This window comes from Coenobita brevimanus, chromosome 111, assembly GCF_032717465.1.
Source record: "Coenobita brevimanus isolate Jiangsu-jjx chromosome 111, ASM3271746v2, whole genome shotgun sequence".
Taxonomy (NCBI): Eukaryota; Metazoa; Arthropoda; class Malacostraca; order Decapoda; family Coenobitidae; genus Coenobita; species Coenobita brevimanus.
The window spans coordinates 21,982,607-22,000,593 of record NC_137064.1 but is presented as its reverse complement, the minus strand read 5'-3'; the positions used below and the strand labels follow the sequence as shown (position 1 = coordinate 22,000,593).

Genomic DNA, 17,987 nt, shown 5'->3' with positions numbered 1-17,987 from the left:
ATCAAGTAAAAGAACGATATCCAAGTGGTCTAAGTGGGATAAGTGTTCACGCTGTTAAAGTAACCTACATTTCATGAGTTTCGACCGTGTGGGTAATACTAGTAGAACTGGTTGCAATATTGGCATATATGAACGTAAACCCAGTGGACCACAGAAAACTTACACTACAACTCATCTTCCTTCAGGAGGAGAGTGACAGCTGAGAGACGTTTGTATAAGCTAGCTTTCTCTCCGGTTGGGTGTATTGGCGCCACAGCGGGAAGACGTCCCTCTCTAGCTCTTGAACAAGTTGTAAGACGGTGGTAAAAAAACAGAATACGAGTATAGAAAAGGATATGGGAAAAAACATGACCTGATCTGTCAAGCTTATCCCACTGAAACAGTGATGTCCTTATTTGATTTTTGCTCTTTCGGATGTATTATTCAGTAAAGGAGACCGTGTTATAAAGAAGGAATTAATGAAGGCTTTATTGTATTCTTGCTGTTCAAAAGAAACCTCGACTGAATATAATGACATGCGTAACAATATAATAAAAAACCTAACTGTGTCGTGACTGAGTAAGGTAACCATGAATGAAGAAAAAAAAAAAACGAATGAGGGTAACTGTCATTATGTCTGTTTATGTGTGTGGACATCAAAGGGAGACGAAAAATTACGATGAAACGTTAGTAATGCGGTAGGGCCATGCGTCCCGTATGGCTCACCTCGGTGTACATCAAAGAAGTGCTCAGGAATATTGGTTGCTGTGGGTTTCCAATGGTGGCGGTGAGAGTCTTGGCTGTGTGGTCACGTAACAGAAGCAGGTGGAGGGACACGTGTCATCAAGGCCTGCCTCAAATTGTCACCATTTTTTTTTTTTTTTTTTACCGTTCAGCAGTCTGTCATCAGACTAGCTTGTCACAATGACACTTTCAGTACTCCTGTGTCGGGGCGAATATTTCATGCAAGAAAACTGGGTTAATTCACAGCAAAATCGAAGGGGGGGGGGAGGAAATTAATTTGTGGTAAACAAGGTCATGTAGAAAAAAATCGTTTATATACAAGATATGATCTACACCTTTAAAGTGCTCTCTGGGTTAAAATTAATATTTATACAGTAACCAGACAGCAATACTTATGTGAGGCCCTGCAGTCTAAAGGTTAAAGATACCTCTGAGTAGGTTTGAAATGAAGCATCGGTAGGGAAGAGGTGGTCAAACTAGGAAACGTAGTGGTCAAGTACTGTATTTGGAGAAGTGGTGTTGCTGCCCGAAATTATCCGCGTTTGATGCCAGGCTGCGGCAGAGACTAGTTTGATTACTTCCATTTCGTATAATCAGACTATACTGATCTGCGACAGGATGCACCGACCATCATGCGAGTCCTGAATAGACTCAATATGGATAGATGAGTATTAGCGACGAAGTGGTGACATGAGGCGAGTGCTACGTAAAAGGACCGCTAGACATTTACGGAACGGACTAGCGAAACTTTGTCCGGAGTCAGAGGTGGAAAAAAATGGGGGGGCGGGGGGAAACTCAAGCCCTCGATATTTTTTGCCTACCTATCTGCGTACATATATATTTTTTCTCTATAGGCGACCCTATAATAGCACTTATTAGTATTAACAGTATTAGCCTTATTCCATCCTTATGTGGGGAAAAATTATCATAATTGTGATGATTATGATTTTTTTTTAAAAATCATCAACAGGTCCACTTTGCGGGCCAGTAGTATAGGTCTAGAATACTGTACATTGATTAGGGTCTTTAAACCATCAGCCACGTAAATACCATGTCGTCTACCCCCTTCCCCCCACCCCCCGTGTTTTTGCATCTGGAACACAAGAAAGTGCTCTGCTGTTTTTTTCTTTTCTATTCTTTCTTTTTTTCTTTTTCTTTTTTCTTGGCAATGAAAGTTCTTTCCACCCGATATTAACTTGACTACATCTTCACCGGCCCTAGAACCCGTCTGAACTAGTCAAGGAAGTTAAAATGAATTTAAGTTAGTCATGAAACTTTAAGTAAAGCCGAGACCTCCAGAGGGTTCTTGAGTTACGAGTACTCTTGGTTTTCACTCGAGTTTTAATCTGGGACTTTCGATTTGTAAATAAATCTCGTGTTGTCTCATCCATGGGACTGACATCTGATTAAATATGCGAGGAAATGTCTAGTCTAGAGAAACGAAGGATCTTGATTCTTGTGGAATGGGTACGATGCAGAGGGGATATGAAAGGACAATGAAAATCATTGCGGGTTAGAATGCATTATCATACCTCACGCTGCCGCAGCTCACTCTGCCATACTTCACACTACTGCACCTCATCTCACACTGTCACATCTCATACTGCCACATCTTGTACCACTAAGCCTCACATTGCCATACCTCACACTTCCACACCTCACACTGCTACATTTCACACTGCCTACATCTCACATTGACACAACCAACACTGCCATACCTTGCACGGCTACACCTCCAAGTTAAATGCGCTTAATACTGCCACACTTCAATTCGTTTATCGGTGCTATACCTTAAGCTGCCACACCTCACACTGCTACACCTCACACTGCTACATCTCGCACTGCTACACCTCACACTGGCACAACTAACACTGCCAAACCTCGCCCTGGTACACCTCAAATGCCACACCTCACACTGCTACACCTTAAATACGCTTAACACTGCCATAAGTCAAGTGCACTTAACGCTACCACTCCTCTCATTGCTACACCACACATTACCATTTTACATATTGCTCCAACATACACACCCACACTCCACTCTGTCGCATTACGCATTCTCATATCACAGTGCCACACCACGCACTGCCACACCACGCACTGCCACACCACACAATTCCTCACCACACAATTCCACACCACACAGTTCCACACTACGCACTACTATACCTCACATTGGCACATCTCACACTCCAGCACCTCACACTGCCAATCTGAACACACACACACACACGCACTCCTATCACTGCCACTCCCATCTATACACCATAAAGAGGTAGCGGAAGCGGAAGACTGAACAGGAGTGAGTGAAGAGCAGAGAGAGTATATGAAACCTTTTAGTCCTACGACGTACTTTTCATTGTATTTCTATATATTCAGAAGATTTTATTTAGCTTACAAGACTCGTTTCACGTCAGGGGATTAGATACAGTCTTCATTCGGCCTTTCAATATTCTGTCATTATCCAACTTGAATGAAGTCATCTGTTGGTAACCAGGTTAATATGAGAAATATATTATCGGGCTGGAGGGATGAAGAAGGTTAGTACCTGCAGCTGGTGTTCAGAAGAGATTGAACAAAGATTTATCATGCGAAACAGATTCTCTCTCTCTCTCTCTCTCTCTCTCTCTCTCTCTCTCTCTCTCTCTCTCTCAGTGCATTCTTAGTGTAAAACTCAACCGGAAAATCTGACCTTTCATGCCCATCTCGCATTTGTGGCCAAGGCGCTCCTGAACAAGTGGCCAAAGGGGTGTCTATTGGCCAAAAGAAATGAGGATCAGTAAAAGGAAAGTGGCTATAAAAAAGGAGCATGGTAAAAATTAGTTCTTCTTTACCCCATAAATCCAATGAGTTACCACCAGAGCATTTCATCCAGGCTAGGAGAGCAAAGTTTGAGTAGAGTCAGTGAAGGCTGTGTCTAACGCCGGCAATTTGAGAAATCACTCCTACGCCGAAATAGTTAAATTTGAGATGACGGTAAGTTTTTCTTTTCTCCTGGGGAAGAGAGAGAGAGAGAGAGAGAGAGAGAGAGAGAGCAGTCTCCCACCACCCGTAACATACCGTTCATTGCTCCCTTTAACTCTCATGGTCTGGACAACTCATATCCTCTGTTCCAGCTATCGCCATACAGTTTTATCCAGCTAAGAGTTAGTCATAGGAGCCTGGGGGGATTAACTTTGTACGATAATAGCTGGGGTTTAACTCTTTCAGGATTTATCTTCGACAGATTGTATTACCTCTGTTGTAAAATCTGCTTCCTAGAGATTAGGTGTTACCCCTGCACAGTTGTTGAATTTATTCAGGGGTTTTATTCTCCTGTGTGTTGAGTACGACTCTCATGAGTGAGGGGGCTCTCCACATACAGCTCTTCTCAACAAGGTGGAGCCAAAGGCTTTTCGTTTCATTAACTCTCCTCTTCTTACCGGCTACCTTTAACCTCTGTCTTTTTGGCGCACTGTTGTATCTTTATCTCTTTTCTATAGCTACTTCAACTGTCACTGCTCTTCTGAACTGTCTGCTTTCATCCCCCCACCACTACGTTGGGCGCTTAGCATCTAGCAGCAAACCCTGGTCCTTTTTCAGTTCAACTGTCTGACACTAAAGTTAACCGTTACTCCCAGTCCTTCATAAGGCAGTGCTACTGGTCGCCTTTGGAGCTGTCTTCCTCTGTCAGTATTTCCTACTGCTTATGACCTCCAGTCCTTTAAACTCAGTGTGTCCAGGCATCTCGAAATGAACTATCTTGTTTTTATTGTTTCTTGGAGGGAATAATCTTGCGGACATTTGGTCTTTGGTTCCTTCTTCCTTGCATAAAAGAAACGTATGGAAGGCTCTAAACGATTAGGCCTAAAACTTTACTTTTCCTTCATCAACATAGCGTCATCATTATTTTCATAATCATCATCATTAAAAACAATCTCAGTATTATCATCATCACCTTCATTATCATCATCCCCAACAATTTTTTCAGCATTTGCATAATCAACCACCACATTATAAGTATTAAGGTGAAAACTAAATCCAGTCAAGCGGGGGTATTAGAGAGCGCCCTAATTCTCGCAGATTGCCGTCCTTACTGTCTAAAGAAAGAGTTTGTCTGTATTTTTCTTAATAGGATACAACTGCTCAAAGATCCTCAATGTTTCTGCTGCGTGTGTGCAAGGAGCGCTGCAAGGGAAGGTAAAAATAGCGTTTCAGAATGGAGGAAATCATATGAAAAGGTTTACGCTTCAAAATATGGTCTTGCAGCACCCTGTGGCCGTGTCTAGATTCTGTGGTGATAGAGGAAGGTGCTGTATACACCACTCACCAGAATATTTAGGCAACAAAATTAACTTGTTTTGCTTTTTTGTAAATACTGGGCTTAGAGTCTCTCTCTCTCTCTCTCTCTCTCTCTCTCTCTCTAACACACACACGTGTCATAAAAGACTAGTCTTTTATGACACACGCACACACACACACACACACACACACACACACACACACACACACACACACACACACACCGCTCGCTGGTGCAGTGGTAACGTTCTCGTTTGCCATCTGGTAGACGGGAGTTCGCGCCTCGCTCAGGTTGCGAAAAGTTTCACTGACGAAGTGGGTGGTTACTGTCCCCCTTGAGCAATTGGACGGGTGTGTGCGTGTGTGAAGGTCACAGCCTTGCCCTTAGATCGGACTATATGAGCTCTCAGCTCCCTTCCGAGAGGGTAAAAGCTGACGATCACGACCATCAGGCGATCCTGACCGACCCGGTGAATTACACACACACACACATACACACACACACACACACACACACACACACACACATCTCGTCCAACGTATCTGCTGTGACGAAAGGCGACTATTGAGATTTTCCTCTTTTTGGGTCATCATCATCATCATCATTATCATCATCAGCATCATCATCATCATCATCATCATCATCATCATTCAAGCACTTCACTAACAGACTCATAGCACCTAAAGCTCTGATTTCTAGCAGCCTTCCGGCGATATAGTGAAGTTTTGGGTAAACTTTTTTTTTTCTCTCTCTTCTCCTCCCTCGTTTACTATTCCGCTCCTTCCCTCCGTCATCACCCTCCCTCCCTTCCTCTTATCATTTCCTCCTTTCCTCCTTAACCCTTTTCTCTTTCACTCCTATCTCTATCCTCCCTTCGCCCCTTCCCCAATCCTTCCCTCCGCCATCACCTTTCCCTCCCCTCGTATCTTTAAATTTTCCTCCCTTCACTGTCCCTCTCTCCTACCTTCCTGTCTCTCATCCTTCATTCCTTTACCTTCCCGGCAATTCACCATCCCTCTCCAATACCTCCCTTCACCATCTCTCCTTTTATTTCTAAATACCTCTCTTTCTTCCTTTTCTCCCTCCTCCCTTCACTCTTCCTCTCTCTCACTCCCCTTCCTTCATCGCCCTTCCCTTGTCATTCTATCTCTCGTCATCACCCTCTCTCTTTTTATCTCTTCCTTCCTTCTTGCCCTTTTGCTTCCCTCCCCTCCTTCTTTTACTTTCTCTCTCTCTCTCTCTCTCTCTCTCTCTCTCTCTCTCCGTACCACCTTTCCCTCCCGTCCTCCCTCAATACCCTTCCCCCCTCCTCTTTCCTTCCTTAGTTTCCATCGTCCCTCCACTCCCTCCCTCTTTAAACTATCCTTTTTCCTACCTACTTCCCCTCCCTGCCCCTTCTCCAACCTGTCACAACCGCCCGCTCCTCCTTATCATTCCTTCTCTCCCTCCTTCCTCTTCTTCCTCTTTTCCTCTCCGTCCTCCCTCCTTCACTCTCTCTCACCTTCTCTCCTTCTTCCTGGGCCGTATCTTCCCCTTTCCGTCATAATATTTGTGTTTTCTGTGGTACAAGTGTGACAACAGATTCTCCCTCCTAAATAAACAGGGTATGGCGGACTTAGCTTGGCATAATATACCGAGACGGAACGTTCAAAGGTAATACCAGTATAAACTCGTCTGGAGAGAGGAAGCATTATATATATATATATACTCTATATATATATATATATATATATATATATATATATATATATATATATATATATCCATCCATCATCTAATCCTACATTGCCCCACGAGGAACGTAGGAGACCGGGGCTAGGCAGTTGGTCGCGACATTTAAGATTATATATATATATATATATATATATATATATATATATATATATATATATATATATATATTATTTGAGAGGAGCATGTGGAGTCACATGGAGAGAGACTGACAAATGAGAAAGTGAAGGAGCGTTGTTGTGTGGATGTGGATGTGATAGGAAGCGTTAGGAGAAATACACTGAGGTGGTTTGGACATGTGGAGAGGATGGAGAGTGAGAGACTGACGAGGAGAGTGTATGTGAATGAGGTGGAGGGGGGGGGAGAGGGAGGGGGAGGCCAAGGATGAGACGAAGGGATGGAGGGGAGAGGTTTATGAGAGAGGGGTGTGTGAGCTGGGAGCAGGGCAGTGAAATGGCGGGGGACAGGGTGACATGGAGGCGATTTATTTGTGGCCACCCCTTTCGGGATTAAGGCGTCTGGAAATAGATAGATAGATATATGTCGTCGGGATGAAGTGGTTGAACTAACATGTGTACAAACTGTCTCTAGTTAACTGGGCAAGAGTTTTATGATGTTTATATGTCAAATGCTGTGCAGTATTACCAGCATGTATAATCAATCATCATTCTAAGAACTAGACGCGGTACAAATGCTGAGACTGTTAAATAATATTATCGTTTACCAAAAGTTTGATCCCAAACAAGTGGCTGAAGTTTAATCGATCATGTAATGCCAGCAAGATGAGTAAGCCGGTCATCTGCCTTAAACTGTACTGGATTACGGTAGCCTAGCCTCGGACCCCTAAACCTCGACGGGGAAATGAGGCTGAAGCATCTCTAGCAGCGAGCCGGTCAGTTAGTCGCGTTTAAGGATATTCACAGCCCTTATGGTCCCACATCTATCTAGGCATCCTGTACGAGTACTTGTTATTTTAGAAGTGGCCATACCAGCCAGCGGCCATACCACGTTGAGTTCACCGCTTCCCGTCCGATCAGCGAAGTTAAGCAACGTTGGGTCTGGTTAGTACTTGGATGGGTGACCGCCTGGGAACACCAGATGCTGTTGGAGTTCTCCCTACGTGTCAAGTGGGGTTGGTAGAGGATTAGTGCCCCTCCCTGTAAAACAATTAACTCTAAGCCTTGGCCACCCCGTTTGGGATACATGGCGTCTGGCAATAAATGAATTATTTTTTATTTCTTCTAAAGTTTAATATGGAAGTCGTTGTGCTACATTTAAGTGATTCTGCACTCAGTGAAAAAACATTAGTTTTTTGCAGCCCAGGAAACCATTTGTCGTTGGGTGGTAACAACAGAACCTACAAATGAACGCCTGGTAGCCTAGTGGGTTAAGAGCAACGACCGGATGTTGCCTATAATGATGTTATTTCGAGGACTGGGGTTAATTACTAATACAATGCTACTTAAGGGCGAGTGATTATAGTCTTTTTTTTGTTTTCATCTGACGGAACTGGATGACTTCCACAAGTTGAATACTATGTCGTGGTTGCATGAAGTTTTATGAGCATTTAGTTATGAGGTGAGAATGAATTTTCTTTGTTGCTAGTCAAAATCAGAGACTACACTTGGCCATCAGCTGAGCTACAAGCAGTTAAAGATTTCCGTGAGGTTACAACAAATGCACTTTTGTCACCTTCATGTTAAATGTCTGGACTAAACGTGCCTGGGAGCCTCCCAGTGCAATAAGAATATGGCATTTAAACTGATTCTCCTTCCTATTGTCTGTCAGTACATAATACTACCACAATGGAAGTTATGAGTTAGAGCCGATATACTGTAGTTGTGTGTGTGTGTGTGTGTGTGTGTGTGTGTGTGTGTGTGTGTGTGTGTGTGTGTGTGTGTGTGTGTGTTTTACGAACCGTGCAATGAGACTTCTGACTCTGAGGGTCATATTAAAGGCAATGGCACATACCATATATACTCGTACATACATACATACGTTCTCTCTCTCTCTCTCTCTCTCTCTCTGTATAAGGTTAATCTATCTGTCTGTCTGTCTATCTATCTACATATATCTTAGGGCGGGTCGAAAGGAACCAACTTAGTGTGACCAGGTTGAAACATAGTCAGAATGGTGCTCCTTTACAATGACAATAACACGACGAAGAAAAAATGTTTCGATATATTCGTGCCCATTCCAGCAACTTGGATCTAAAAATAGTCATTTCTCCAAAAAAAAAAAAAAAAAAAAAAAAATTAGAAACATGCTATTTTTTCGGATGAACTAAAATGCAATTTCTGTGTTCAATTTGAATCTTGAAAAATAAAATTAACACTTGAAATAAATGTATTCAAATCTCATATGAAAGGCATTATTTCATGAAAAAAAAAAAAAAGAACAGTAGAAATGGCATGAACAGTTGAACACATCAAAAGTCTTGTTTACTTTCACGCTTCGGGAACGAGCTGCGAGATTGCTTACATTGGACGAGCATACCATGACGTGATTCATGCCCAAATACTTTACTTGTGGTGGATGTGACGTCCTTGTCGCAGCGTTCCATTCCTTGGAAATGGCAAGGGTACACGTCCAGTACGATGGGTTGGCTTTCGTCCATTTGGTCCAGTCTATTCTTCAGCAATGGAGGAACTGTGGCAGAAGAAAGCTCTACCAGCTCAGTATACTCCTTGGCATCGAAGTTTATCTTCAGTGTCGATTTTTCAAATATTCTAGCTGAGGCTTGATCATCATTCTCATTCATCTGTGCTTGTTTCATCAACTTGACCGCCATCGAGCGTATGCCAACATCTTCATCAGCAACAGACGACAACAGGATGTTCTCTGGGTGACAGAACTAGCTGTTATTGGCAAACACAGGACGATTGATCACCTGATCCTACAACTGCAACTTTTGAAGGAGCTCCACCATGAAGAAGAAATTATTGGCTCCATCCTGACACGAGCTGTTGGCTTTCACCCTGAACCACACATGAGCATAGTAGTTCGCAATGAATGTAACGAGATGTTTTACGGTTGGTGATAGTTGTTCCTTTGACATGTAAAGTCGCAGTACGCGATTAGCTTTCGTAAACCACCTGGCATGAATTAGCGGTCCTGGTTGTGTAGATGGTCCCACACCCTCATTAGTATCTCCACTTGGCAACTGCACTGCTAAACATGCACGGTACAGGTAGCCCTGATGTTTGCTGAGATCACTTACAACTCCTGGTAAAATGCAAGTTTTTTCAGCAACACGTTCATTGGCGGTGGCTCAATCGGTAGAGAGGTGGCTTGCGGTCCTACCGGGCCCAGGTTCAAATCCCCGCTGGGGCAGGGAACAGTTTAAGGATTTGAATTCATTACGGCAGACTTTACCGATCTACCAGAAGACCCGCCGACATGTCGTAAAAATACCCCCGCTAATACCAATACGCCAGTCCTGTATGAGACAGCCCTACCATGTATTCAATATGGAGGTGTTAGCGCCGAAGTGGTGTAGAGGTGTACGATATGTAGGAGGTCTACTGGGCCTTGGGATCAGGCTGAGAAGCCTATGCCCAGAGTCGAGCACATAAAAAAACAAACAAACAACTGGAAGATCTTTGGGGTCAAACTCAAGCGACTGACCTACTTCTCCTCTGCAGCCTCGCGGACCTGTTGTCGAACCATCAGCTGCCTCGAAATACCTTCGGAAAATAATTTCAACAAGATGCAACAAACAAACAAACCACTTCTGCCAAGCTGTGTTTCAAGCTCATCACAGATCACTCCATTCCTCATTCCAGTATTGGCATTTGTCCCATCACAGACGATAGTTTGCAACGAATATATTGAATCTGTTTCTCGAATGACAGACATGATTTCCTTGGCAATATCTATTGTTCTTCCACTTTCGGGAGAAACGTGGTCGATGTAAACGGCGTCAGGAAAAGCAGCTACTGAGCAGTGATCTTCCTTCACGATTCTCTGACGATCTGGGGTTTTCTTGAGAGTCTGATCAATTTTTCCACCGAAACCGTTGCAAACGATCTCCTTCAAGTCATTTTTATGCTGTTGCAATGTGACATTTCTCCAGTATTTTCTCTGACGGCGGAGTTTACTGGGAACAACTTTATTTTCTTCACAAAGAATATTCATATCTTTCAGTGCTGCATTCACAATGGAGCAGATGTCTATATTGCTTACTTGACATCGATCAGCTACACGACTCAGCTCAGGATAGACTAATCTGTTCTGACACTTCTGACTGTTTGCTTCCATCTACTTCTACAGTATCATCATCAACATATTGACTGTATTGTTCATCACAGGCATGACTTTCGTCAATAAATGCTGTCATTACATCTTTACTATCTATCTATCTATCTATAGCCCGACGCCCTAATCCTGCAAAGGGTGGCCGCAGACAAAACGCCTCCAAGTCGGTCTGTCACCCACCATTTGACTACCCTCCCCCCAACTCACCCCCCCCTCCCTCATATACCTCTCAACTCCATCCCTCCACCTCATCCTCGGTCTACCTCTCCCTCTCCCTCCCTCCACCTCACCTACATACACCCTCTTAGTCAGTCTTTCATTCTCCATTCTCTTCTCATGTTCAAACCACCTCAGTGTATTTCTCCTAATCTCAACCACATCCACATCCACCCCACAGCGTTCCTTCACTTCTTCATTCGTCAACCTGTCCCTCCACGTCACTCTTTACGATTTTGCTTAATATCTCTAGTGGACTCTTCGTAGAGCTTCCTTTTCATCACTCTATTTGCTGCACTCTTATTTTGTGCTGTCTTCTTCCGGTCTATTCTACCAATATACATTTTTCTGCAACTATTTTGGTCAACCCAGAAAGACCATTCCTCAGGCGATTATACTGTCTGCTCTAGCGCAGTGACACTCAGACCTCTCACGTGCATTGAAGTTTTTGAAACATTTGCAGTGACTAATGTCAGATAAGGTGTCAAAGCTGGCGAGTTTCTCTATGTAGGTGTTGGAAGTCCTTTTGCTCACTGGATATTTCCTAAGCTCCTATGCCTTTGCGATCAGGCGTTTCACACGAATAACAACACTGGTGTAATCAATACTTGAGATGGAAGCTTTCTCATAAATTCCTGCTGCTTCAAGTGCAACAGTTTCTGTACAGGATTGGGTGCTCAGTGACGGATTTGTGGATTTATGTTCCAAATATTCCCTTATAACATCACAGCTAGTGAGCAACTGATTTACCGGAAGACTGGATGATGCGCCGAAATCAAAATCTTTCGTGCTTTCTCGTGTGCTGCAGCTGGCCATGATTCCTGTAAAATACGCAAACTCATACAAAATTCAAAACTGTAAACCAGTACCAGTTCGTGTAGTTGGTAACAGAAATGCAAAACAATGGGTTATCATTTATAGAGATGCCAATCACCGGTACCAGTAATCACTGACTGCTTGGAGAGTCAGTGCCGTAAAAACTAAATTGAAAGTTGCTGGCGTACCACTGACTCATTTTAAAAAATACTGTTAACTCATGTGAAAACATACTATAGGTCATCAAAATAGCCAAGTTTCGACGAATTTTAAATTCTTGACCCACCATAATATACAGTATATATATATATATATATATATATATATATATATATATATATATATATATATATATATATATATATATATATATATATATATATATATATATATATTATAGACTATAATTACATACCAATTGAAAAACTGTTGTTTAGTTGACCACCAGTTTCAGATGAACCATTATATATTAATGATGTAATGGTGGTTGAGATGACCACTGAATCGTCGTGGTAGGCGAGTGGTTAGTGTTGCTATCTATGAAGCTGACGGCCCGACAGTGCCAGGGTTCGAATCCTGGTGCGAGCAGCTAGTGACATTCAAGTCATGTGTCCATCCAGCCTTTACTGGTTCGTAAGTAAAGTAAGTCCCTAGGATAACACCAAGCGAAAGTAACCACCTTAAAGAGAGTGGGTGAATAACCCAACACAAGCCCAAAGGCCTTCCTCATTCGTACTTAGCCAGCATAAGGAATGGTTAGGCCTACGTCTAGCTATCACTCTCCCTCAGAGGAGAAGGATTGGTTCTACAGTTGACCCCATACGGACTGACATAGATATAGAATGAGATACACACCAGTTTTTTACCCTTATTTTCCAGTTAATATCGGTTGCAAGTATTGTCAATGGTGCCTCTCTGTGCGCTTTACGCAAGGCAAACTCACACGAGGGTTAAACCCTTGTGAAAAGTGACTCATTATATGAGTTTTATTCACTCTTATTCACCTTTCTGCTTGGTGTAACCGTAAACTCCTCTGCATAATACTTTTGAGAGTCTGTCTCCTTATTCACTCTCTCATCTAATGAAAATGGAGGAAGGAGAAAGCTACAAAAGCCCATGTAAGATGAGGCAGGAAGGACCCTCGCTGGGACGTGGGTGTTGACGGGACGGCAGGCAACTCTTGAACGTCGTACCTTGAAGATTGGAGTGGAGGAGCATGGGAGAGGGAAAGAAAAAAGGAGTAATGGGGAGGAGGTGAGTGGGAGAAAGGTATAGAAAGGAAAACGTTGAGAGAATGGGAAAAGGAAGAAGTGGAGAGAGGTGAGAAGAAGGAAGATGGATTCAGAGAGAGAGAGAGAGAGAGAGAGAGGGAAGGAGAGAGAGAGGGGGGGGAGGAGAGAGGGAGGGAGGGAGAGAGAGAGAGAGAGAGAGAGAGAGAGAGAGAGAGAGAGAGAGATGACGTATGCGAAAGAGATAATCGTGAAGAGTTTCCAAGACCCCACACCATCACTTTTAAACATCATCGAAGAGGACGCTTCACCTCCCCGTTCTCCATCACCGCCTGCCGAAGACATGGAGGTCTGTCTTGCTTCCCCACCTCCAACAACATCTGCTCTTCCACCAACACCATCCAAAAAGAAAAACAAGGGGAAGAATAAGAAAAGGAAGACTGCCAAACAACCTCCACCTCATGCCCCAGTAGAAGTATACACTGCATCTGAACAACCATCTGCCCCTCTGCCTGAGCCTCCTGACATCCGACAACGCATTCTCGCCATCCTGCCACCTCTGGACGCCGTATTTCATGCTCATCTCGACTCATTGGACATCGACGACTTCAATAAGAAACAGTCCGAATACCTCGACAACAGCTTCACCGACGTGTTCGACTCACCGTACAGGGTTAACACTGACCTCCGATTCACCTCAAGAAACGAAAACCGCCTCACCACCACCTTCAAATCACACCCAGAAGACCTTGCAGTCCTCAGCTACATTGTCACCCGGATGATCGACATCAACTAGACCGCCCTCATCATCATTAACAAGCCAACTACCACCGACTGGGCCAAAGAAAGGTCCGGTTCCCTCTATATGGGGGGAATATCTTTGATGACTGAATGAATAGGAAGAGTTGATAGGGTAAATGGTGGATTTGGAGATTCAAGACAGACGTAAGGACGAAGCCTTAATTAAGTTTATGTTTGCTGTCACCAGACGATTTTATCCAGTTTAGGACAGACTTCAGGTGGTGAAGGTGGGTGTTGATGAAGCTGTCTGACCACTGCTTTTTGAAAAGACCCTTTCGGTCTCTATATAGCAACTGGTGGCAGACAGATCGAATAAGTTAATTATAATGAAGAGGATATGTCAGAGAGACAGTGGGCAGAGAAAGTAATAATGAGAGGAATGGACCAAGAAAAAAAACTGTAAAGGAAGGGAATAACGGGAGATGTGTGTGTGTGTGTGTGTGTGTGTGTGTGTGTATTTCAGACAATACTGACACCTAAAGACGCTGTGTATTTCAACCTTTACATTCCAGTGAGGTATTGGCTTATATTATTTTTTAAATCATCTGATGTAGTAAGGAAATGGACAATGAAGCTTATATATAATTTCTTTATGTCCAAAGAGTTTCTCCAGAGCTTAATAAAATTGTCTGGTGGCAGCGACAATAGAATATGATATATTCCATGGAAATGAATTGGTTAACAGGTTTTACTGCAAGTGAAGAATATATTATCCCGTTTTGTTGTTTGAGGTAGACTTACTGTCTCTAGGTTAACACCAGTTGATTTAATACAACTGAGCGACATCTCTGTCACTGAAGGAATTAGTAATGTGATGAAAATAAGCGGAATCCTATGAAGACTAGATAAGAAGGGTTCCTCTAAGCCAGGTGGCAGTGACAACGCTTAGCAAGTTTCGAATAATTATAGCCTACCACCAAAGCTTGTTAACGGATGTGGCCGCGGGTCCGTAATTTTTTTGTTTTTGTTTAGTAATTAGTCTTTCATCATACCATACAGCATAATTGATTGCAGCGCTGGGCAGACTCCTTCTCGAGGATGGTATATTAAGAGCTTAATGAGGTTTTCCCTATGGTTCTCTTGTCTCACCTGATCTTTCCTCAGCGATCATAGAACCATCCTTTCCCTTGCTTTAGTGTGATATAGCCTAAGCTTAAAATTTAATTTTCAACAGTTTACCCTTTTATTGTGAATTTGCCTATAAATGTTGAACATAAGATATAAGAACATCAAAGTGACGATACCTAGAGTAGGACCCTTGGCTAATATTGGGAACATCCTGTCAAATGAATTACGATAATAAGAAGGATACCAAAGAAGAACTCGGTTCTTTTTATTAGAGAAATTGCCACAATTTTTTTTTTACCTTTTGAGAGGAATGAAGTCCCGCAGTGCGACGTGAGGCTTGAATGGTGAAGCCAAGTAGAAAACGTGATCCCCCTCAGTTACCCTGAAATTGTAATGAGGTGATGAAACGCAAGAATTACAGCAGGGAGGGAGGGTTGCTGATACAGTGGTGACGATGACAAGGAATAACAGCGTAAATATGAAAGTAAAGAAATCGTTAGGCTACTAACGTATGGATTTTCTCAAATTTTGACTACCCCAAGGCTTGTGTATGCTGCACACTTCAGTTTAGTTGCAGGAACCCAGGACAGTAACTGGAGACATCAACTGGGCAGGGAACATAATATGTTTACTCTTATAAAATACCAGTCGTCTTGTGATAGCAAATTTTTTTTTTTTCTTAAATGAAAAATAATTTATGGAAGAAAATCATCAGTACTGATCTATCGATCTCAGCCTTGCTTCTCGACAGACAGACAGACGGAGGAAAGGGAGAGAAGGAAGGGGGGAGGAACGGCGTCAGACGCGAGGGGAAAAAATTAAAGCAGGAGAGTGAGGCGAAGAAGCGGTAATGGTGATGGAGTGGCGGCAAGAGGTGCTTAAAGAGGGGAGATTAAGGGAAACAGAGAAGAGGGGGGGAGGGGATATGAGAGAGAGAGAGAGAGAGAGAGAGAGAGAGAGAGAGAGAGAGAGAGAGAGAGAGACGAACTCACGATGATTCTGAAGCAAAAGTGGTGGCGAACGTAGCTTGTTCATATTCTTGTTTTCGCTCATGCAGCTAACAAACACTTTACAACCAAACTGGAATAAACGTTGGAATAAAAATGGCCAAACTATACAACTTTGGAATAAACATGGCCAAACTATACAACTTTCTAAAAAATGGTTATCATATAAATTGTTAGGATCCTTTATAAACTCCTCGTTCTTTGACTTTCATCTTTTCCTACTTATACTGTACGTGGGGCCGATGTGTTGGAGCAGTCTTCGATATACAACTCGGTCCTGCACCTCTTTCCCTTTCAGTCCCTTCGCTCTCAAATCTTCGTTCATACAATCCATTCACCTCCTCTTCGACCTTCCTCTCCTCCTCCTTCGGAGTACCGCCGTTTCCATTAGTTTCCTTCCCACATAATCTTCGTCCCTTCTCATCACGTACCGATACCAATGTAGTCTTCTTTCCAGCATCTTCTTGGATACCTCACACACCATTATTGTCCCTCTGATTCTCTAATTGCTAATCCTATCCAGCTTCGTTACTTCACATATCCATCTCAACATTTTCATCTCCGCTACATCCAACTTATCCTCTTGCTCTGTCTTCACTGCCCACGTCTCTGCCCCATACACTAAAGCCAGTCTCATTACCCATTTAAATAGCTTACCCTAAAGCCTCGTGATGATTCTTCTATCACACATCATTCTCGATACCTTCCTCCAGTTCGTCCAACCCACCTACACTCTATGGGTTATTTCCACATCCAAGTCTTCATCCTTGGCCACCATAAGCCCTAGATATTTAAACATCTCCATTCCTCGGAAGCGCAGGACCAAACTGTATGGATAGTATGCCTAACCCCATCGACCCCATGTAAAAGTGGGAAAAGATGGATGATAAAGAAGAAGGTTTGAGGCCACCATGTAAGGCGTCTGAAAGATGAACTTCCACCCCTCGTAGGCGATGACCGAAAAAATGCCTGGAAGAGGTAGTAAGTCTCTCTTAATGTGGAGGTAGCAAGACTTTTTCTTTATAGGTGCCCTTATATCCAACCCAGTCGGTGAGGCACACCATCCGTCATGACGTTCATGAAAGGCAGTAATTTTCCTGTTTGGAAGTCAAAACAGGGCTGGTAGACACTGAACATCCTGGGTGCCACATGAATTCTCAAGATATCCCCTAGAACAGAGGCACACCTTCCCAAGAGTCAAAATGCTATTGGCACAAAGATACAGGACAAGGCAGGTTCACTGTCTGCGATCAGAGGAAAATGTTCCTCTGGTTCTAATTGCCTTGACTGGCTTGAAACCAACGTGGCATATGAACTTCCCACTGCGTGTAGACGATGGCCAGGAAAAGGCAGTACGCGTCCTCCCTGAGGAGGCATTACGAGCTTTTCCTCATTGGCTGGTCGTCCTTGTAAGGTGTCCTAAGACCCCACCCTGTCGGTGAGGCACATCATTTGTAAGCGCATCCGGCCATAAAATCGGCCAAAACCAGAAGAAGATGGCAAATCAAACCAGGATCTTTTATTATTACAATGCGAAATGAAGACCGTGAAAAGGGCAAGATGGGTAGGCATGAGGGATGTGAAGTGAGTGAGATAGAGGAAGGGATAAAAAGAAGTGTGATGGCGGTGGAGGGAGAGAAAAAGTGGCGTGAGGGAGATGGAGGGAGGAAATGAGAAGTTTGAGGGAGATGGAGGGAGACGGAGGGAGGAAATAAAAAGAGTGAGGGAGATCAAGGGAGGAAATGAAAAGGGTGACGGAGTTGAAGGGGAAAAGAAGATGGATAAGATATGAAAGGAAGAAAGAAGAAGGATGAGAGTTATGTAAGTAGGAAAGAAGGATGTTGATGATATAGAGAA

The 17,987-nt window shown here is 43.3% G+C and overlaps 1 non-coding gene across 1 annotated transcript; it reads left to right on the top strand.

The window, feature by feature from the left end:
- Positions 1-7,727: 7,727 nt before the first annotated feature.
- Positions 7,728-7,846, top strand: LOC145417934 (5S ribosomal RNA). The gene has a single exon (XR_013900596.1). It is a non-coding gene; the product is annotated as a 5S ribosomal RNA (ribosomal RNA).
- Positions 7,847-17,987: the final 10,141 nt, after the last annotated feature.